The 23,547-nt window shown below is 37.5% G+C and overlaps 1 pseudogene; it reads right to left on the bottom strand.

Moving 5' to 3' along the window:
• LOC149209176 (ubiquitin-activating enzyme E1 2-like) overlaps positions 1 to 23,301 on the bottom strand; it is a 32,914-nt pseudogene extending 9,613 nt beyond the window's left edge.
• Positions 23,302 to 23,547: the final 246 nt, after the last annotated feature.

The following is a 23,547-nucleotide window of genomic DNA, read 5'->3' on the forward strand; positions in this document are numbered from 1 at the left end:
ACAACTGCAAAACGTGAAACAGAGAGTAAAATATGGCTTATGAATGAATGAAATGGAAATGGTTGTGTAAGTGAAAATAAGACAAGATGATAAATGAAGAATGGAGATGAAAGAAATACTGGGAAAGGGAAAATTTATTGGTGAAATATGTCAATGAAAAGAAGTGAAACTATAAAATAAAACAGAGTAAAGTGAGATAAGATAATGAATTTTGCAGAATGCAGGGTGACTGTGGCTTTTTGTCACCACCTTTTACAGAAAGGAAATGGAAAATATAGGGTGTCAGAAACTTCTGATTTTCACCCTGTATTTTCTGTATAAGCATGCCAATCAATGATTTGTTTTCAACCTTATACAATTTATTTTTTTATTATATCTATATACACACACACACACACACACACACACACACATATATATATATACATTAGATAGGAAAAATAGAGACTAAGTTGGTGGAGAAGAAGGATTCTTCTTCACTAACTTCATTTCAGAATTGTTCTGGAAGATCTTGATGAACTCCTCCTTTGAAGTTGGTTTTTGATATATTTTCAATATATGACCATTCACAAGAAGAGGAGTTTGAATTTCATCTATTTTTTTGATCCTCGCTACTCCATTACTAAAGACTTTTTCAATCTCATATGGCCCAAGCCAATGAGTTTGAAATTTCCCTTGAAAATCTTTAAACTTTGAATCAAATAACAGTGCCCAATCTCCTTCTTGAAACCTCTTTTCCTTGATGTATTTATCATGCCATTTAGCCCTCTATTGTTGGACTATACTAGTCCTTTGAACTGCTTCTTCCCTAATTTCATCAAGTTCATTTAATTGCTCCAGACTATGTTTTTGAGCCTCTAATAATTCCATCCCCAACTGGACTGCCATCTTGAAAGTTCTGATTTGGAACTCTAAAGGGAACAACACTTGTTTCCCATAAACAAGTTCATAGGATGTATGTCTCGTTGTGTTTCTCCATGTAGTTCTATAGGCCCTTAAGGCTGTAGGAAGCCTTTCTGCCCAATCTCTTCTATGTAGATGCACAGTCTTGGTGAGGATTCCTTCAATCACTTTATTTGTAGACTCCACTTGACCATTTGCTTGTGGACGATAGGGAGTAGATTTCCTATGCTTGATCTTGTACTCCTCCACAAGCATTTCCATCATGTTGGATGTGAATTGAGATACCTGATCTGTCACAATTTCTCTTGGAACACCAAAACAAGTGAAGATGTCCTCAAAAAGAAAATTAACTACAGATTTTTCGTTAGCAAAAGGTAATGCTTTGGCTTCTACCCATTTGGTGACATAATCAATGCATACCAATATATACTTTTTCTGCTTAGATGGAGGATTAATTGGTCCAATAAAGTCTAAAGCCCACTTTTCAAAGGGTTCAATAAGTACCTAAGTTTGTAATGGCATTTCATTTGAGGGAGCAGGTTTCCCTACCCTTTGGCAGTTGTCACACCTCCTGACATATTCTTTAGCATCTTTGAAGATGGATGGCCAATAATATCCTAAAGAAAGGATTTTATAGGTTGTCCTCTTGTCAGCAAAGTGTCCACCACACGACTCATCATGACATGCTTTGAGAATATCAGGCATTTCATCTTCCCTGACACACCTTCTGATCATAAGATCTGGCCCTATTTTATACAATTCGTTAGTGATCCATGAATATCTTGCACTTTCTTGAATAATCTTTCTTTTCTCTCTAGGAAACAAATGTGAAGGTAACTTCCATGTAACCAAGTAATTAGCAACATATGCAAACCAAGGAGTTTGAGTAGTTACTGCAAAAAGATATTCATCAAGAAACTTATCTTCAACCAGAGATGATCCGGATTTAAGCAGGAACGCAATGGATTACAGAGATAACCATAAATACAGAGATGCGATAACCATAAAAACAGAGATGCAACAGAAATAATAATATGCGATAACCATAAAAACAGAGATGCTGCGGAAATAATACTTCATTTCATTAATGGAGAATACTGAAATATGCTTACAAATAGAAATAACCCAGCTAGGGCGATGGTAGCTTATCTCTGAGAAGAGATGTGTCGGCTACATGCCTCTGAACTGTTTTGAACTGTGTTACAATGAGGCTCGAGGGCCTATTTATTGTTGAGAAACAATGGAAAACCCTTCACATTCCAAAACCTAAGCCTAGAAGATGAAACGCCAAATTGTGGGCCCCGTTTTTGGGTAAGTTGGTACATCAACTTCCCGGGGTCGCGAATTGGTCATACTATCTCCGTTTGACGTGCATGATAGCCCGTTGGAAAGATCTCTCCGAGGACTACGACGGAAAAGATGATTTTTATCAGAAAAATCGCTGGCCGTGGATTTCCCAAAAAACGTCGTTTAGGGCCTCAAAACGGCTCCGGAAGTTTAGGACCCGAAAAACTGCTAAAAATAGTAAACTGTGCTATAATTAAGGAAACTGATAAAAACTGTAAGAAGCACTAGAGGGGATCCAAGTGGAATTAGCGGGTGGCCACCAATATCCACCTGGATCAAGAGAGTCTTATTTGATATTCTGAATCCTAGACAAGAAATCAGCAACCGTGTTTTGTTTTCCAGGTCTATCTAGCACAGTAATGTTGAATTATTGCAAAATTAAAATCCATCTTGTAACTCTGCCATTAGTAATAGGTTTATTCATCAAATATCTAATTGCAGAGTGATCTATATGAACAAAGGTTTCATAGCCTGTTATATAGTGTATGAACTTATTAATTGCATGAACAACAGCTAAAAATTCCTTTTTAGTCACAACATAATTCAATTCAGTGGGAGTCAAATTCTTACTTGCATAGTAAATGGCATAAGGAATCAAATATTTTTGTCCCAATACAGCTCTCAGAGTTGTATCTGAAGCATCTGTGGAAATATGGAAAGGAAGTTTCCAATTTGGACCTCTTAAAATAGGTGCTTCAGAAATTTTTGCTTTCAAGGTTTCAAATGCTAGTTGGCAATCAAGATTCCAAATAAATTCACAATTTTTTGTAAGCAGTTTGAAGAGTGGAGATTCTATTTTAGTGAAGTTTTCTATAAACCTTCTATAGTATCCTGTAAATCCTAGAAAATTTCTAACATCCTTTTGGCAATTTGGAATTGATAACTTAGAGATAACTTCAACTTTAATCCCATCTCCTGAAATGTGATGTCCTAAAATAATACCTTCTGTAAACATCATAAAACATTTTTCATGGCTTAGTGAAAGTTTTGTTTCATTACATCTTTTAAGAACTTTTACCAAATTTTCCAAAGTTTCTTCAAATGTGTTTCCATAGACTGTAAAATCATCTATATATACCTCTACACAATCATGTATTAGATCAGAAAAAATCCTAGTACTGCTCTTTGGAATGTTGCAGGAGCATTACACAACCCAAAAGGAAGTACTCGCTAGGCAAAAGTTCCCCATGGACAAGTAAATGTGGTTTTATCTTGATCCTCGGGTGCTACCTGAATTTGATTATAACCACTAAAACCATCCAAGAATGAGAAATAATTCTTACCTGCTAATGTATCTAACACTTGATCTATAAAGGGAAAAGGAAAGTGATCTTTAAGGGTTGCTTTATTCAATTCTTGGTAATCAATCCACACCCTCCATTTACCATTCTTTTTATGCACAATTACCAAAGGAGAAACCCATTGGCTATCTGAAATTGGGTAAATGAAGTTTACATTTAGTAATTTTTGGAGCTCTTCTTTTACAATTTCCCTAAGATTTGGATTCATTCTTCTTTGAGGTTGTCTGATCGGTCCACTTTTTTCCTCAATATAGATATGATGGATACAATTCTTAGGATCAATGCCTTTCATGTCGGTGTATTCCCATGCAAATGCAACAGAATGTTTTTGTAATGTTTTGGTTAGCTCTTCTTGTTGTAGTTTCTCCAAGTTTTTGTTTATGTTCAATGTCCTACCTGGAAAAATTTCAATTGTAGAGCTACCAAACTCTTCCATAGAATAGAGAGACATCTGCCTAGATGACAAGTATTCAACATTAGATTTTTCTTGAAATTGTGCATGATCATATTCTGAAGATGTTTCAAAATTTTCCAATGTATTCAAAATTTGACTATCTTCACTAATTTCTGACATAGTAAAGAGAGGCTGAATATCATCCTCATCATCAATCCATTCCTTGTCATCTATTTTTGTGATTTCTTTTGCTGGAGGATACAGAGTAAATTTCTTTGTTGAATTACCATCAGAAATATACATGTCACCAGATCTACAACTAATAAAAGCATCAGCTGTGGCCAGCCAAGGTCTTCCTAATATGAGTGGGTGTCCTCCTAGATTATTCTTGGGAGTTAAGATCATGAAATCAACAGGATATTCCCAAGAATCTAAGGATACTGAAATATCTTCTAGCACACCATCTGGTTTGATTACTGATCTATCTGCAAGTTGCAGTAAGGTAGGTGTGTAAAGAAGATTAGGAAGTTTAAGCTGTTCCATAGTTTGTCTACTCATGATGTTTATTGCTACCCCTAAGTCAATCAATGTATTTGGAATTTCAATTCCATTTATATGTGTCTTGACAATTGGACTTCCTGGATCCACATATTTTTGTATGGAAATTTTTCCCATCATTATGTCTGCTATCTTTCCTACTAGGTGAATTCTTTTTGTTTCTCTTGATTTTCTTCCTGGTCTTTTGATGCTCAACTCCTTTATTGTCTTGGCTAGAATTGGAATTTCTCTAATGGCTTGTAACAAAGGAATTTTGATACAGATGTTCTTCAATTCATCTAGAAAATCATAATTGGGCAACAAAATTTGTTTTTCTACCCCTCTATCAATTTGTAGTCTCTCAGGAAAAGGAGGTTTAGAAGTAGATGTTGGTTGCTCAATGACAGGAGTTGTGTTCACTGGTTCTTTTTGTTTTCCTTTTTCGATGTTTTGGTTTTGGAGAGATGTTTCCTCAAAAATTTTATTGACTTTTAGAGAATCTTCTCAGAAGTGTCTTGTTCTTGAATAACTACAAAAGGTCTTTCTTCTAATATCCTACCAGATCTTAGTTGAACATCATTAAGATCTAGAGGACTAATCATGTAAGTTGGAAATTGTTGTCCTTCTACCATGTAAGCATTCTGAGGGTTTTTATTGTTGGGGTTTGGTAATGGTTGGGTAGGTAGTTGATTTGGTTTCTGCTGAAATGGCAGCAAGAGTTGAGGATTTTGACTTTGTTGTGGGGGTTGTTGTGGAAATGGCAACGAAAGTTAAGGGTTATGATTTTGAAGTTGTGGCTATCGATTTTGTTGTTGATTATGTGGGGGAGGATAATTCTGATAGGATGGAGGATATTGATAATATTGAGAAAATCTCCCATAAGGATTTTGTATCCCTTGTGCCCACGGTTGAGATTGATACTGAGATTGAGGTTGAGGTTGAGGCCAAGAATTCCAGTTTGGTGGGGGTTGAAGATACATTTGATTGTTAAATCCATGATTTGTGGCCCCAACCAAGGTATTTTTGTAACAAAAAAAAGAGATTCTGTAGAATTTGGGATTGTTTCCTCTTGAAAGACAACCTTAAGACCTGGGATTGAAGGACAACCCTTGGTTTCATGGCTTTCCGAATAGATCATACAAGTTTCTACAATTTTTGCATCTAAAGGGCATTCCCTTAGAGCATGTTTCTTTCTGCATTTTGGACAAAAAATGGCTAAAGCATCAGCCTCTGTTTTCTACTTGTTTTGAATTTTAAGGGTGTCTAGTTGCTCACTAAGGCTCCCTAGAATATCAGTTTTAAACTCATCAAGCATATTACCAATTTCTGCCCTACTTACAGATCCAGTTGCAGATTTGTTTGCTCTAACAAGAGAAGGATCTCTCAGCCCTTTCCCTGTTTTAGATTTCCCTCTTGAGAGATGAACACACAGTTCTCCTATATCACTCAATGGAAGTTGAGAGATATCTCCCTTCCCCATCATGTTAAGGATATCTATCCACTCATCTCTAATGGCTTTTAACAAAAGAGCTTTCAAAGTTTCTTCATCTAAATTGTTCATCTTTGCTCTTTTCAAATTATAGTTGAATCTCTCAATCAAATCTTTTAAGTTTTCATCCTCTCTTTGCATCATTTTGAACACCTCATCTTTATGATTAGTAGGCATACAATAATCCAAGTATCTATCCAAAAATGTCTTTTTCATGTCATTCCATGTTCTAATGGATTGAGTGACTAACCCCATGAACCATTTCAAAGCAGCCCCTTTCAGTGTTGAAGGAAACAATTTAAGTTTTTGAGAGTCTTCTAGATAGTCATAAGTTCTGCACAAGACTTCAAACTCAAAAAAAAATGTTTCAGGGTCCTCACTTCTCAACCCATAGAAGTTTGGGAGGACAGATGGTGAGATATTTTTCATTGTGGCATGTGTTTCCTCATCCACTATAGGGAATCCAAAAGAGTTATCTACTTCCCTATTTCCTCTGCCTCCTCCATTATTACCTCTACCTCCTCCAATATTTCCTCTGCCTCTCTCTCTACCCCCTCCTCCAAATAGTGAGAATTCTCCATCTTGTTCTTCTTCTGCCATTATAGTTTCTTCAGAGTCAGTATAGGGTTCAACCTGCAAGGTTATTCCCTCCTCCTCTGGTTCTTCTATTAATGGACTATGGGAGAGAGGTTCTACTTCTTCTTCCTCACTAGGTATTCCTAATTCTTCAACTATAATGGGTTCTCCTGTGGAGGTGAAAAAGGCTATCCCTGCTGTTGGAGATTCGAAATTTTTCTCTCCTAGGAATGTCTTGGTAGATGAAGTAGGAGATTCTTCTGATTGGGTTTCTGACCTTAGAATTCCAGGAATCCTATGGCTGGGAGTATGAGTCTGGGATGGAGGTGCGCCTTTTCTTACTCTTGGTGGACTAGGTGGTGTTGTAGGAATTTAACTTCTGCCCCTAGCTATAAATCTACCCCTAGAGTCTCTTTCTCTATGCATGTCATTATTTTGTTTTTTTTTTTTTTTTTTTTTTTTTTTTAATGTAAGAGATAAGGCTACCTAGTTACAATTCCCTGGAAACGGCGCCAAAATGTTTGGTCAATTTAGTGTCCTAAATTGCTCTACATAAATTATCAATCCGGGTATCGTAAATTGATGAAGTGTAGTGCACTGTTTGTGCTAGATGACCCTTCTTACTTCATTGTTTTTGTGTTTTATGTTGTTTTGGGGGTTTTTGGTCCTTTAATCCCTAATGATTTACAATATAACTAACAAAAATCTTAAATCTAACTTCTGTAAAGATTGCTAAGAACCTAAAGAAATGAGAATTAAAAGAGATTAAGATTTGGAAGCAAAGTTTACTCAAGAAATGAAAACAGAGTTTCTATTTCTACTCTTATCATTATTTCCAAATCATGAACTAAAAACTAAAAAGTAAAATTGCAACTACTATCTAATCAATTACAGAAACAAAACTAAATGAAATACTAAAACTGAAAGTGAAATTGCAACTAATGTCTAATCTATTATGGAAACAAAACTAAATGAAGTACTAAAACTGAAAGTGAAATTGCAACTAATGTCTAATCTATTATGGAAACAAAACTAAATGAAGTACTAAAACTAAAAATGAAATTGCAACTAATGTCTAATCTATTATGGAAACAAAACTAAATGAAGTGCTTAGTTACTCTGCCTCTCAATTTTGGGAGAAAAACCTCCTTGTGATGACATTTTGAGGAATTCTGTACTTCATTATTCTAAGAGAAGATAAATGCAAAAATGCAGAAAAGACTCATTGCATGAATGAAGTATTCAACCACTTAGTTTAAGATGAGTTATCAACTAGAAGGGCTCTTTAGAAACATTCATTAACACCATGAGTTGATAAACTAGTAATAAAATGGCAAGAACAGTAATGGCACTGATCAGTCTAATTGAAAACTTAAAGACTAGTGAAACAGTAAATGAAACAAACTACATTACACTACTGAATTTCAACTTCTAACTACTGATAAAAACTTGAAAGAAATTTAAACAAAAAGAAGCTATTCTGCATTGAAAGAAGTTATTCTGCATTAGTAAGAAAATGATAAAGATTGCATTATAAACAAGGTTAGTATGAAAATGATTATGAACACTGTGAGAGGAAATGATGAATTTACAGTTTAGCTAAAAAATACAAAACAAAATGAAATAAAACCTTATTCAGTGCAGGGGCCCTCTGCAACTGATCAAGTTATGTGTGCTTAATCAATCTCCAAGCAACTCTTTCACATATCCATAAAACTTGCGGTCTTCATATTAAAAGTAGGAAATGAGTTTTTCAAAATTACAGAACAGTAAGTCTGAGCTTAATACATGAGGAAATTTGAACTCCTTCCGAGTTCTTTACACAGGTATTTATAAGAAAATTATGCAACTGTTTGTGGAGAAAAATAAGCTACAACCAAAAACACGTAGAAGACAGGCACACAGAATTTTCTTCCTCGACTACTGGAGACATAAATCCAAGATGATGGCTGTTGGATTCGGTTGCACAGATGGCTGTTGGAATCCGTGGGTTCAGGAAGTTGTTTCGAATAACACTTCCCATCACTATGAAACTTGTTGATTATCCACGAAACATAGTCTTGTTGCCTTCGGTCTCTACGTTTGACTTCTCCATTGACCAGAGTCTTGTACCATCTTCCTTGTCGACCTGGGCTAGGTGAATAGGACACAGTCCATGTCATGATGATTTCCAAGCTGCCCATGTAGTTAGTTTCTCCTTCTGACACTTGGAACCTGTTAAAGCATGGAAGTAGCTGCGGAATAGCCGATTAGCTGCAAAATAGGCTGTGTTCCGTAGCTAAAAGACAAAAATTTATTCAAATAGAAAAACATAAAAGGATAACATGTAAATCACTAAATGTCCTCCTTAAGGCAATATATACTGGTCATTGATGATAGGAATGCATTTCTTCATGGAAAAACAAAGAAAAAGGGATGAGAAGAGTTGCTAGGGAAAGAGCAGTTTTGAGGCTCAACAGCATGATAACAACACTTACAAGGAAGAGGCTCGCAGCCTCTGATAAAGAGCCTTTGAGCCAAGACTTCATCCTCTAGGAAGTGTTGGTGGGGCTTGTAATCCATTTATTTGTTCAGATCTTCTTTGAAAACAACACAAGAGTGTGTGATGGGGGGTTAGATGGTGTTAGAGCTGAAGCTGGGGTTGTGGCTAAGTGGTAGCTTTTTGCTGACAATGAAGTCACTCCTTCACCATGGAGACTCGGTTGTGTTCTCCCCACTGAAGCCACGAATCATTTGCATTTTCCCCATTGCTGCTTTTGGGGTTTTGTAGAAATCGTATCAATTAAGTGAGCTCAACAACGAGATTTTCAGAGACTTGTTTGGAGGATTTGAGCTCGATTTTGATGCTTTAAAGCTCATGTTGGGTCTGAATACTTCTGAAGGGTACTCCTATTGCTAGTAGACCCCACCATGCACCCCACGAAACCTTACCCCGCTGCACCTAATTATGTTGCACCTACCTATTGAGATCAGTGACGAAGGGAAGGAGCGGAGCAGGTAATTTGCAACTAAATTCCCTAGCTACACCCATTTATTAGACGGTGTGCTACATGTCATGAGTCATAGAGGACTTTCACAACACAGGATAAATGTGAAGGAGGGGCTCCAGTTTGTTACAGTGGTTTTTTTTATTCGATTATTTCTATGCTTTAGATTTGATCTTTCGTTTTGAATTGTAACTAACTAATACCGGTCTTGAATCCGATGGTTGAGGCCATTTCAATCATCTAACACCAAAATCAAGGGTGCATGACAGTACAGGTGGCATGGGAGGGATTTCTTCTTAAAGGGAACACCTTACGACATAATTAAATTTCTGAATGTATAAATGGATTTTCAATTGCTTTGTATACCATACATATATACATAGTTTTGTTGTGGAGCACATTATTACATTAAAATGTTTTTTTTTCTTAACATATTTTTAAATACATATCAATATATATATATATATATATATATATATATATAGATATATATATATATATTCTCAGTTTTTTTTTCTTCTATATATACATATATAAAGTTGATATTGAAATGAATTAGTTATCATAAATATTCAAATAGTTTATTTAAGTCTTATGTTGCAATATTTTTAGAAGTATAAGAATTATACATATTCCTTATATTCGAAAGTGAAAAAAATAAATATTTTTTTAATCTATTTTTAAAATAGATATAAAATTATGTTATTTCATATGAGCATCAAAATATTTTATTTATGGTTAAGAGCTAAAACAAAATACTTTTACTACATTTCCTTCATATTAACTTGAGTGATGACACTAAGAGTGGGATTATTGAAGTTTTATAATGTTTTTGAATGTTAACATCAAAGGAATTACACTCATACTGGGCTATGGAATGTGCCTCTCAGTGCAAAAATATTTTAATGTCACTTATGTATATATGATATAAAATTATACAAAGTAATTGAAAAAAAAATATTTTGAAAAGATTTCATGTATACAACTATTATATGTTTTGGCAATTTTCCACGTATATTTTTAGGTTAATTTTGTTAGAAATCCAATAAAAATTTGTTGGACTTGCAAGTTTAAGCTATGTAGTATATACTATCCATAATGTCACTACCGAAAGGGATTTTTATAGTTGTAAATCCATTTATGCACTCAAAAATAAAAGATAAACAATGAAAAATTATCTCGTTCGGGATGTGGGCTGACAATTGGGATAGCCTGGTTGCATTCATGAATGGTACCTGGGCACTTAATACCGTCGTCCCCCACATGCTCAAGGTAGGGGGTGCAGTGACCTTTGGAATGAATGCATGCTGGGGAGGCGGGCAAGGTGGCGGGACTGGAGGTAAGGCAAGGTATAACGATAGGTGAGGTAACTCAACGTGCAGTGTTAGAGAGAAATCTGGTGGAGAAGGGTGGCATTTCAATGCTGTGGGAGGACGTCGAAACTTGAAGAACCAAGCCCGATGACGAATGCCTGTGGACATTGGGTATGTAATTCAGCTCTGCTTCAACACTGTAATTATGTTTTGCTTGGCATTTTTCCAGGGTGAAAGGAGGGTATTTAGCAAGAGAGGTTGGGGGAAAGAAAACTGATGGTGGCAGTGGGGAAGGAAATTGCTTGCCTTTGCTTGGTTTTGCGTCCATACCTTCTGCCAAGCGGGTAAAAGCCATGATTGCTGGGGGGGAAATTGCTTGTTGTTGGGTTGGGAAGCTCAACGCTCTGTAATCAAGGTTTGGTGGGAGCTTTACTGTGGTAAGGAAATGCATGAGGGGCTGATGATAGTAGAAAGGGGTAGAGGGAAGCAGCTGGTAGGAGGCTTGGGGCGCATCCATTCTCGCAACTTGCAAAGCAAGTGCTGGGTTACCTGGAACCCCTACTGGAGTGATGGAAAGGCCAAAAAATCTGGGTGTAAACCCAATTGGGGGGGACTTAGAGGAAAAGTCACTAACCCTTGGGCAGCGGGGTAAAGGAACCTGATCTACAACAGGCATATAGTAAGAAGAAAGGGGGGTTTGCGAACTTGGCTTGGGCATGGGTTTGTTGACCTGTATACAAACGCTAGTAACGAGGAGGGGGAAAAGGGTGTATCAAGGAGTAAGGGACATGGCCCTCCCCACTATGGGTTGCGGGCTTCAGTCTACCCCATCATGAATATGGTGAGAATGGGCAGAGGGGAGAAGGAGGGAAAGATGTATCCTAGTGCAAGAAACAATGAATTGGTGAGGTGGTGCATAATTGAAATTTTGTGTTTTAATCTAACTTATTGTGGATGTCATCAGTGTTCTAGAAAGAAAGTCATGGCTCGTCCTGTGAGAGGTCATGGGATTGGTAGGAGAGGTTCAATAACAAGGAAGGATAAGGGGCCAAGCATGTCGGAACCACTCAAGGGCAGGAAATCAGTAGAAATCTCATTACTGAGGCAGCGAAGGCTTACCAAGAGGGGACGAGTGCTGGAATCCGGAAATTGCTCGAAGAATGGGAAGAGGAGGTAAAACAAGGCAGTGAGACGGAGGAAGAAATGGATAATTGGAGGACCTTAGTCTCGAATCAGGGTAACACCCGCGGAAGAATCGCACAATTCAAGCAAACTCTATACTTGTACTGGTTAATGAAGAGCTTATTAGGCAAGGCGATGGAGCAGATCTTTGTGGGAATGGAAGTGACACTACAGGGAATGACAAGCTATAAGAAGGATTTGGAGAAAATCCTCTTTCAGCTGCATAAACAGGATATTAGGCTGGACAGAATTGACCGCCATATCCCTTGCATACTGGAGTTGAATGATATGCTAGGAGCATCTGCCAAGGATCCAACACCTGTTGCATCCGCCTCAGAGGAAAAAAATGATTAGACTCTTACCCATGCATAATTTCTTCTTATGTGGATAGCTTTTACTTTCTATGTTGCAAATGTCAGTTTATATAGTTATGTAGTGTATGGACATGAAATAGAGACATATCTAGCTTGGCTGGAAAGATTAATATAGTATTGTTTTTGGATGGCTTATAATGCGGACCGATGGCCAACAAACTTAGTTTCCCTCTGGGGCAAGTTGAGGCCACCTGATTAATCTGTGTGGCGTAAACTTGCTTATTTTTTAATAGAAAACAGAATGGTCCTGCCAAGCTTAACAAAAAAAACAAAAACAAAAAAGATAAACAATGAAAAATTAAGAATTGTATTGAAATATTTTATTGGTGTGTTGCTCAAAATTAAGGAGATGTGCAATTCTTTCCATGCTCAAGTATATCTTAACTCGACATCTATCCACTTAGGGAGGAGTTAAGATAGATTTGCACTGATAAATAAACTATAATATTGTAACAATTTATTCTTGAAATATTTTATTTTCTATTTAAGTGTAATAAGAGATTTCTCATAAGAGTAAAAGATATTTTAATTGTTCATTTTTTAACTATATTACATTAAATCTCATATTTATAAAAAATAATTTATTTAAGTCTTATTTTCTTAGTAAGAGTAAGAATTCAACTTTTTCATTGTTCTCTCTTTTGTGACTAATTGTTCACTAATGCTATCTATGGATATTCTAATACCATTAATTTCTTAATATTAGAATATCCCCTATGGCCTAAGGCTTTCTCCGTTTTCTCAATTGGAGAGAAGATAATAATTGATAGTTTGGAAAGAAACCCAAAAAAAGATAACATGTTTGATGTGCATGTAACATACATACTTAACAATGTTGAAATATTTAGATAATTGTGTATTTATATCAAATTATATTTCATTACTTCACACTCAACATCTTTCCAATTTATAATTTATTGTGCCTCATAGTGCATTCTACAACCCAATGTGACCCTGATGTGTAAGTATGTCCGTGCTCAGTTAAATTTTAGCTCATGTCAGCCAACATAAAAATTAAAAATTAAAAATCTAAATAATGTTTATGTTCGTCTCTCCAACAAATAATAATAATGAAAATAGAAAAAATTAACCATATAGATTAAAAAAAAACTACAACACAATTATCTCATGCTTTTAGATAAAAAAATTACAACACACTTATCTCATGCATTTAATAGTTCTTTTATCATATACTTGAATTTTAATGGATCATAAATTTACTTTAGACAATTTTTTTTACCACATTAAAATTCAAAATTAGGTAAAATTTTAAACATCTTCACTCCCACTACCATTTTGTAAATCAAATAATTCAACACAAAGAATCCAAAATCTTGCTGTAAAATATTTTAATATTTCTTTTAATTAATTATTTGCAAAATGAATCTTTAAAATAAAATCATATCCTATGTGTATATTAAAATCTCTATACACATAAATATTTCCATGTCAATTTTTTTATATTCGAAAATATTCATTTGATGTAGTTTTATTATAAATTTTGTTATCATACCATGTACAAAACATCATTAAATCTAATATTAATATTGAACTATTAATATTGATATTATAGTGTATAAATATAACCATATATATATATATATATATATATATATATATATATATATATATATATATATATATATATATATATATATAGAATAAACATTAATAAATTTTATTTTGATTCTTCATATTAACATATTATTAAATATTACATATATCCCTATAAATATAGATATTTATATATATTTCAATATTAATTACTATATAATATTTATATATTTAAATATATATAATTTATTAATATATTATAATTTAATATAATACAATAAAAATAGGTTTAGTTATTTGTTTATTATAATCGGTTATATCGATGAAATAATAGAAATATATTTATATATATTTTTAAACAATTAATAAATTAATAAAAAAATTATAAATATTATGTGACATTCTCTTTTCCCTCCCCCCGGTCAAATATAGTTGTTATCTTCTAGCTGTCAGGTTGACCTCTCTCCCTATCTAACCTTCTTCCTAGATCTATTTCTTCATCATGTCGTGAAGATGAACCACACTCGCTGGTTTGAAACACGTCGACCAAAATCTTCAATGTGATTTCTTCCGAAAAAGTCTTTATACACTATGATATGGATCCCAGAAGCTTGAATTCGAATATTGATATTGATATTGATATTATTATTAATCTAATATTAATATATTATAATATTAATATTATTCAATTTAATAACTTTTAATTCATACAATATTAAATTTAATATAATATTACATTTTTTATATTATAATGATATATTAACTCTAAATATATATATAGGAGGGAAGAACAAAGACATAGAGTGATAGAGGTGGAGAGATAGAGGGAGTGAGAGAAAGGAGAAGAGAATGAGGGATAGAGATATGGAGTTGGAAGGAGAGAAAGGGAGGGAAGTAGAAATATATAGAGAAAGAAAAGTGGAGAGGGAGAGGTTGTGACAAGGAAGAGATGGAGAGAGAATGTTTATGCTTGGGTTTAAGATAGAGAGACAAAGGAAAGATGGAGAGAAAGGGGGGAGAGAAGGAGAGAGAAGGAGAGAGGGAGGGAGATAGTGAAAAAGTTGGAGGGAAAAGAGAGAGAGAGAGAGTTGAGGGGGAGAGATAGAGGGAGGTGGGAGAGAAAGGGAGAGACAAGAAGGAAGAGAGCGAGGATGTGAGAGAGAATGAGAGAGGAAGGTAAGAAGAAAGACACATAGAGAGAAAGGTGGAGAGAGTGAGGAGTGATAACAGAGATGGAGAGAGAGGGAGAGATGAGAGAAGGAGGGAAGAGAGATAGAATGGGGGAGAGAGAGAGAGAAGGAGAAGAGAGAGAGAGAGGAAGAGGAAGAGGGAGGGACAGATAGATAGATATGGAGAAAGAGTGTGTATGTTTTGGGGGTGATATAGAAATACAAGAGAGACAGAGGGAGATAGAGATATAGATGGAATGTGAAGAGAGGGAAGAAGAGATAAAGAGAGAGAGGGAGAGGTGGATAAATATGGAGAGAGAGAGCATGTGTGTTTGGGGGGGTGAGATAGAGATACAAATAAGGAGAGATGGAGGGGGGAGAGAGGGAAGAATATTTCTTGCACTAGATGCATTTATTTCAGTGTAGATGGTGATTTCTAATCCTATTTGATTGCTTGCACTGAAGGAGATAAACTAAATTAAAGGGGAGAGGAGGAATGAAAAGAGAGAGAGGGAGACATTAAGATGGAGGGGGAGAGAGGAGGAGAGATAAAATGAGAGAGGGAGGGAGAAAGTGGCAAGGTTAGAGGGCAAAGAGACAGATAGAGAGAGAGAGAAATATAGAGGGGGAGGGAGGAGGAGAGAGATAAGGAGAGAAGGAGGGAGAAAGTGATAGGGTTAGAGGGCAAAGGGGGAGAGAGAGTGATGGGGGGGAGAAATGGATAGAGAGGAAGGAGGAGAGAGGGATAAATAAAGAGATGAAGTTGGAAGGGGAGAGAGGGAGGGAAGAAGAAAGACACAGAGAGAGAGAAGTGGAGAGAGAGAGAGGGGGAGTGATAAGGGAGAGATGTAGAGAGTGTGTTTATGTTTGGGAGTGAGATAGAAATAAAAGGAAGGAGAGATGGAAGGAGATATAGATATGGATGGAGGGGGGAGAGAAGGAATAATATTTTTTACACTAGATGCATTGATTTTAACATACATGATGATTTCAAATACTATTTGATTGCTTGCACTAGATGCATTGATTTCAGTGTAGATGTGATTTTTAATGATATATGATTTCTTGCACTAGATGCATTGGTTTCAGTGTAGATGTTGATTTCTAATCATATTTGATTGCTTGCACTAGATGCCTTGATTTCATTGTAGATTTTTTTTAATTCTATTTGATTGCTTGCACTAGATGAATTAATTTCGGTGTAGATTGTTATTTATAATCCTATTTGGTTGCTTGCACTAGATGCATTGATTTCATTGTAGATGGTGATTTATAATCCTATTTGATTGTTTGCACTAGATGCATTGATTTCAACGTAGATGTTGATTTTTATTGCTTTTGATTGCTTGCACTAGCTGCATTGATTTCAATGTAAATGTGATTTCTAATCCTATTTGATTGCTTTCACTAGATGCAATGATTTTAGTGTAGATGTTTTCTAATTCTATTTGATTTCTTGCACTAGATGGGTTGATTTCAATGTAGATGTTGATTTCTAATTATATTTGATTGCTTGCACTAGATGCATTGATTTCAGTGTAGATGTTGATTTCTAATTATATTTGATTGCTTGCACTAGATGTATTGATTTCAATGTAGTTCATTTTTTATTATATTTTATTGCTTGCACTAGATGCATTGATTTCCATGTAAATGTTGATTTCTGATTTTATGTAATTGGATGTATGATGATACATTAATTTTAAAGTGATTGGATTAATAGTGTGATTGGTTTTAATGTAAGTGTTGGGCACCAAATTGGCCTATATTTTCCCTGCATTTCCACTCCTCTTTTCATCCCTTTTTTTATTCATTTGCATATAATTACTGTGTAAAACTATGAGGTAATTCCCCTTTATCGTCTCTTGGGATATTTAATTAATGAAGTAGAGTCATGTGGGTTTTTACCTATGCGAACCACTAAAACATGTGATGATTTATGGAGCGCAGGTGTTGACCACTCGGCATATCGCAGCAGTTTCATGATTCACAGCAACTGATCAACCACGATGAAACAACATAACTGATTTGTAGTTGTTCTCAACCCGTTTTTGGACCATTCTTGTTCTTGCTCTCTCGGCGCTAGTGCTGTGATGGAACTGATGTTTATCTTTGGGCATATAGTTTCCAGGTTTTGGGGAGAGATGTTATTCTCCTTTGTACTGTATAAAAGACGGGTCATTCCTGTATCAGGAGTGAGTCAGACCCTGCATTGTATTGTAACAACATTATTCAGATTAATAAGATACAAACCTTTTTGCTGATCTATCATTCACTGTGAGTAACGCAACCCTGATCAGAGAGCTGGGCCCGTTATTCTGATCAAGTGTTGCGTGTTTCCTTGGTTTGTGTGTATTATCTATCGCTGTGTTTATTTCTTGTTGCTGTTGCGGATTTCTTAGATAACTGTGAATACCTTTTTAAGTTATGCAGTTGAGTTTTTATTTTTGTTTCAGCAATGTTTTGATTGGTAATCACAAACCCTTGGTTGAGGACAGACTGTAACCTTGCCCCTACATATACCTTGCGTGTTGCCTTGAAAAGAATACGCACCCGGATTGATACATTAATGTAGGAAAAGGGGTGGATAAATTGTTCATACCTGGACACCAACATTTTGGCGCCATTGTCGGGGAGGCTAACGAGGTGCAAGACATGATCTGTATTAACTAGAGGGTCAATCTCTCATCTTGGGGAGAGAACGAGCTTTCTCACTCTACTCCAGGTCATGAGCATAGGTATTTCGTTTATTTCGCGCTTTTATTGTTTTCTTGTTTTATTAGGGCCGATCTCTTGCACTGGGGAGGGAGGAGTCCTTTGACGCCCTGCTCTAGGCCTTGAGCTTAGATTTCCCTAGCATTTTTGTTGTTTCTATTTCGAGAAACCTAATCGTGCCCTGGGGAGGGAGGGGTCCTTTGACACCCTACTTTAGGTCTTTAAGTGTTAGGTTTTCTCGTGTGTGTGTTATTTTCTTGATTGGGTTCTTGTCCCGGGAGGGAGGAGTACTTTGACGCCCTGCTCCAAGTCTTGAACCCTAGGTTCCTATTTTCTTTTCTTTTCTTTCTTTTTTCGTTAACTGCCCTCTTTTCAACGTGATCTCTTGTCCTGGGGAGGGAACGGTCTTTTGATTCCCTACTTTAGGCCTTGAGCATTGTGGTTTGATCGCAACATCTATCGTCACACCAACTTGTATGAATAGAGACCCAAATAGAAGGGGCAAAGGGAGAGCCTTAAAGAAGGGAGGACAGGATTTGGGAAGGAACACCTATATCCAGCGAATCATTGCAAAAGCTAAGTTAGAGGCATCTTCAAAATCTGAGGGACAAACTGTAGATCAACCAATGTTGTTCACATCACCCCTTTCTAATTCAATACAACAGACCCTTCCAGCAGCTGGAGAGACAAGCAACAGTACGCCTGTTAAAGGGATCCTGTTGCTTGTAACAGAAGAAGAAGAAGTTGCAAGTAAAGCGTCCGAAGGAACGGTCCATCCCAGTAGGGAAGAAGGAGTTGCATAGAGGAGATCCAAAGGGTCTAGCCACTGTGACAGGGAGGAAGAGATTGTAGAGACATTTCTATCACCAAAGGATAGAGGGAGCGTTGTTAAGGCAACTTGAACCCCTGTGATAAAAGCCCTTCCTGCGGAGCCTGCTGAAATCCCTAGTGAGTATTGGAGGATATTCATGGCACCTACAACCTCTACTATTGACTTCCCAATTGGGGATTTAGGGACTGGTGCACCAACAAAGCCCATTCCTTTAACAGCTTTACCCAGTTTCCATGGGCTTACTTCAGAAGACCCTGACACGTTTTTGTTTGAATTTGACATTGTGTGTCGAGGGTATGATTACATAACGGATGCTCAGAAATTGAAAATCTTCCCTGCTACACTAAAAGGGACAACCCTGTGGTGGTTTATGGGTCTTGGGGGAAGGTCTATCACCACATGGGAGGCAATGAGAACTGTTTTCTTGGAGAAATACCAGGACTACTATAAATCACGGGATATTAAAGAAGAGCTTTTAAATTTACACAGAAAGAGGATGAAAATATGGAAGACTATGTGGAACGCTTTAAATACACATTGCAGAGATCAGGTCACTCTAACCTGGATAAGGACATTTTGAAAATTATCCTTCTCCGAGCCTTCCGTGAAGACTCTTTGGAATTATTGAATATAGTCGGAAAGGGAGATATATCAAAGGAGGACTTTGATACCATCTGTGAGTTGTGTATCCAGTGCTCAAGAGGAGTTGCAAGAAATAAACAAGGGATTCGATCAACAAAGGTATCTGGTGGAGGTGTTACAAAAGCAGAAATTGGGAATCTGTTGGATAGCCTGAGGACTGATATCCTGAGTACCTTGTCTGAACAGATAGACACACTGCAGGTAAAATAGAAACAGCTAGAATTGGAAAGAACTATGGTTGTATTTTGCCCCACATGCAGGAAGAAACACCCATAGAGGGAATGTCCATTAAACTCTGTAGAGGAGTGTGCAATATGTGAACTGAAGCATGTGACAAGTTCATGCCCATCCTTGCCAGGACTAAAAGCAGTTTTTCAAGGGACAGGTGAAGAGATGGAGCAGCTGTACTTTATGGGACCTAAAAATCCATGGAAACCTCGGCCATCAATGGGAAATCAAGGTATGTTTCCGAATCCATCTCAATATTTTAGCAATTTTAATATGGGTCCCCAAACCATGCCTTATCTGCCCATGTTGCCCCAATACCAGTTTCCACCTTGGTCGCAGTGGGCTCCTCAAGCTAGTTCAAGTTCCTCGTGGGCTCCGAACTGGCGGGGACCTTCTCCTCCTGGTCAGTTTCCACAGTCAATGCCACAACAACAACTTCAGTTGCCCTCTAATGTGCCTCCTGGTAATCAGCCTGTTCGTGTTGAAAAATTTGCAACAAGAAATGCTAAGTTTAGAAGGTGCTAAAAATAGCATGTCTAAAAATAGTAGTTTGGCCAATGAGCATTTTGGCCACCTTCGTTGAGAGGTGAAACTGCTAAAAATAGAATCTTCTAAAAATAGCATTTCTGGGTCCCTTCCTATTTTTAGCAATCCATGGTCTAACTATAAGAAGTAAAAATGAATTTGGTCTTACTAGCAGTTTAAAATATTAATTAATTAATCTCCATGAGTTAATTAGTTATGGAAAATTAAACTTGAAGTCTTTGTGAGATCATGCAATTATTTTCTCTCTTGATTTAGGAATTTATCCCTTGATTAAAGGAGATAAGGTTCAGTTCTATATTGAGAGGATCAGTTGACTTAGTTTAACTTAGTCAAGTCCAGTTAGATTAATTTAACAAGTTGTTAAATTAATGAGATATAGTTTGTTGATGCTTGCATGCATGTGACAACTATTATTTTCAGATAACTGAGTATTCTCTCATGAATATTTGATGCATGTCAGTTCAGACAGAGACCCAGTTGAGATCAGATGAGGGAAAATGTACTATCAAATGCTAGGATATTTCTAGTAATTATTCCTTGCATGAGGAAGGAATTTATTTTATTCTATGACTACGTAGTTGGACTTGAGGTGATAGCAGGTATGATTAGGCCAATTTACAACCTATATATTGAGGCCTAGGTAGTCCATGATTTTCATCTTCTGATTACAGAGAGAGCAAGATAGCTATTGAGCTGATTCTTTTTGTATTGTGTTGAGGATCTCCACTTGATTGATAATACAGTGTTGGGGTTTTATGTTGGTGCTTTCCCCAGTGATATCTTATGTGTTATGTGTGATTGATTCCTTCTTATCAGTTATATGTGTTCATGCTTGATGTTTCTCATGGTTGATTAGCTTCCACAAAGTTTATGGTAGATGTAGATCTAGTATTATGCTTTAGTACATTGCATATATCAGTTTGATCTGCAGGTGAAATTTCTACATGATATTAGTGAGCTAGCTGATTTGTAGAGAAAATTCTACAGTTCATCCCCAACTCCCTATCCAACCCAATTCGAATCCTAACAATAAAGGGGCTCAGCAAGTTGACACCCTCAACCTACCTTCATACAACATCTCTATCGCAGAATTCTATGAGATGCATTTACGATCTAGGTGGACAGTAGATGCTCAACCCTCACCAGTTATCATTGAATAGATTGACAGTGAGGTGAAGGAACCAAAAATGGTTGGAGATGAACCAAACCAAGTTAACAAAAATCATACACCTCCTCAACCACCAGTTACTCAAAAACACCAAGCTGAATTGCCCTATCCATAAAGGTTGGCTGTGAGTAAACGGACCCCTCAAGCTGAGTTTGACCTGTTGGGGAAGTTACAGAATTTATTTGTCAAGATTCCCCTATTGCAAGCTATGAGGGACATACCTATATATGCGAAAACTCTTAGGGAATATTTGTTGGCTTATATGGGCCTGACCCATGTTCGAAAGAATTATTTAGCCAAGCAAATACCGTAGCTACCGGCCCTTTCGGCAACAGCCCGCGAAGCACGAACTGAGGTCTCACCCAAGGTAGTAGGGGAGGGTGCTGGAACCAGGTTTCCGCACCCTTGGGATGTCTAGATGTGGTTCGAGAGGTTCACGCGTCGTCCTGCAGCCTCGCTCTGCGCTAGATCTGCGCAGATCCAGATAACCTTAGCTTTCCTTTACCGTGCTGATTACAGATCTTATTTATTTGATTAAGTATTATCACTCAGATCTACTTAGAGAGGCCTTTAAGAAAACATTTATTACTATCATTCAGTTCGCGCATTAAGATTAAACCTAATTCACAAGTATTCAATAAGCATACGTGCGCAGATCAAAATAGTTTCATTCACCATAACAGAACAGAGTTGCGATAGAATTAACACAGAATTTATAAGAACTTATCTTTATTTCCACTTATCACCCTTACATGCAGATCTGCCCTGCGCACTCAGCTGTAGGGGTCCGCGCACATAGTTGCGGACTCTTCCAGGCCTCTGTGCACACAGCTGCAGAGCCTATATCCTCTACCCAATCCTGACTTGGACTTACAAACGTGTTTAAACCGCCCTTCTCAGACACCCATTACATATCCCATCTCCAAAATCCTCCTCCACCAAGAACTCCCTTTCCCCTCATAGAGTTGCGCTCTATTTATACCTAACTATGGTCTGCGGACCGACTTACTCCCTATTAGTTTACATTATTTCTTGGGTGGACAACCCTTTGACTCGACCGTTTACATTTCGCGCTCCGCATACTTCGGATTTTTCACAATAATTTACTCCTAATTTCTAGGCTTTCTGTCTCAAAACCGTTACACGGGACCTCCACTACCCAATAGTCCCCTAACACAATCATCGTGACTCGTCCCAAGTCACTCACCGACGCAGCGAGATGCTCTGCCTTGGCTTCGCGGTTCGCCTCCCTTTGAGTGACGCTCGTCGTCCTGCTGCTCCTTTGTTGTCTCCTGCAATGCTTCGTCCGGCTCCGGCTTCGCTGTTTCTCCCACTTCCTGCAACCGATAATGCTCATTCTGCTCTGCTCAGTTAACACAGAACATGCCCTGATAGGATTTTAGCATGAGTAGGGAAGCCACCTACGGGACCCCTTGGTACCACCGCAGTCACTTCTGACCTTCGTATCTTCTCTTAGCACTGTCTGCTACAACCTGTGTTGCAATTTTGCAAGACCCTTGTTGTTGTCCGTAAGATCCCAATTTTGAAGAGACAGCAGAGCCAACTTAGTATCTGCATATCTACCCGTGGTCTTCGTCTGTCGATCCTTTCGCTTTTCTGGTGTAGTTTGTTGGCCAACCCCCGAGCGGAGCGACGACATCCGGACCAATTCTGCTTCATGTCTCCCTCTTTCCGGTACATCCCCCACCGTTGATGCTGCCATCTGCGGGATGCCCGCAGTTGTCACCACCATGCGCCTTAGAGAGTCCTGCTTCTTCAGCGGCCATATCACCACCCTCGGGCATACTCCTTGTGCAGAGAGAATGAACAACCCCATATCGATACCCAGTATATGTTTTCCAGGAGTGAATGTCACCTGGTGGATGCCCCTCGGTGATTTATAAGTCATGCGAATTTCAAATTCACTGATTCCCACCTGTTCTAGCGTCTTCGTGTAAAATCTGTGGCGGCTCATGCCATATCTGACTCGTACTTCCGTTCTTAATTTCCCGCCGCCCGCTCCCTTTTGCCATAATGCAGACATCATGTCATGAACAGTGACAGATATGGTCACCTTTCTTCGTAGCCACGCAGTGGCGCACTTCTGGTCACGCAACCCCGAACTTATCACTGATCTAGCTTGACGCGTAGCCTGGTACGCGCATCCTCCAGACTGCTTTACCGTCCCATGCTCTCTTTCAATTGGTTGGAGCGATGAGACTGTTCCTCGAACGGTTAGTCAGGCGGCCAACCTGCCCGTGTAGAGCTTCAGGTGACTGCCATTCACTTG

This window comes from Pinus tabuliformis, chromosome 1_2, assembly GCF_031772625.1.
Source record: "Pinus tabuliformis cultivar Carrire ecotype Pingquan chromosome 1_2, CPIR1, whole genome shotgun sequence".
NCBI classification, from domain to species: domain Eukaryota; kingdom Viridiplantae; phylum Streptophyta; class Pinopsida; order Pinales; family Pinaceae; genus Pinus; species Pinus tabuliformis.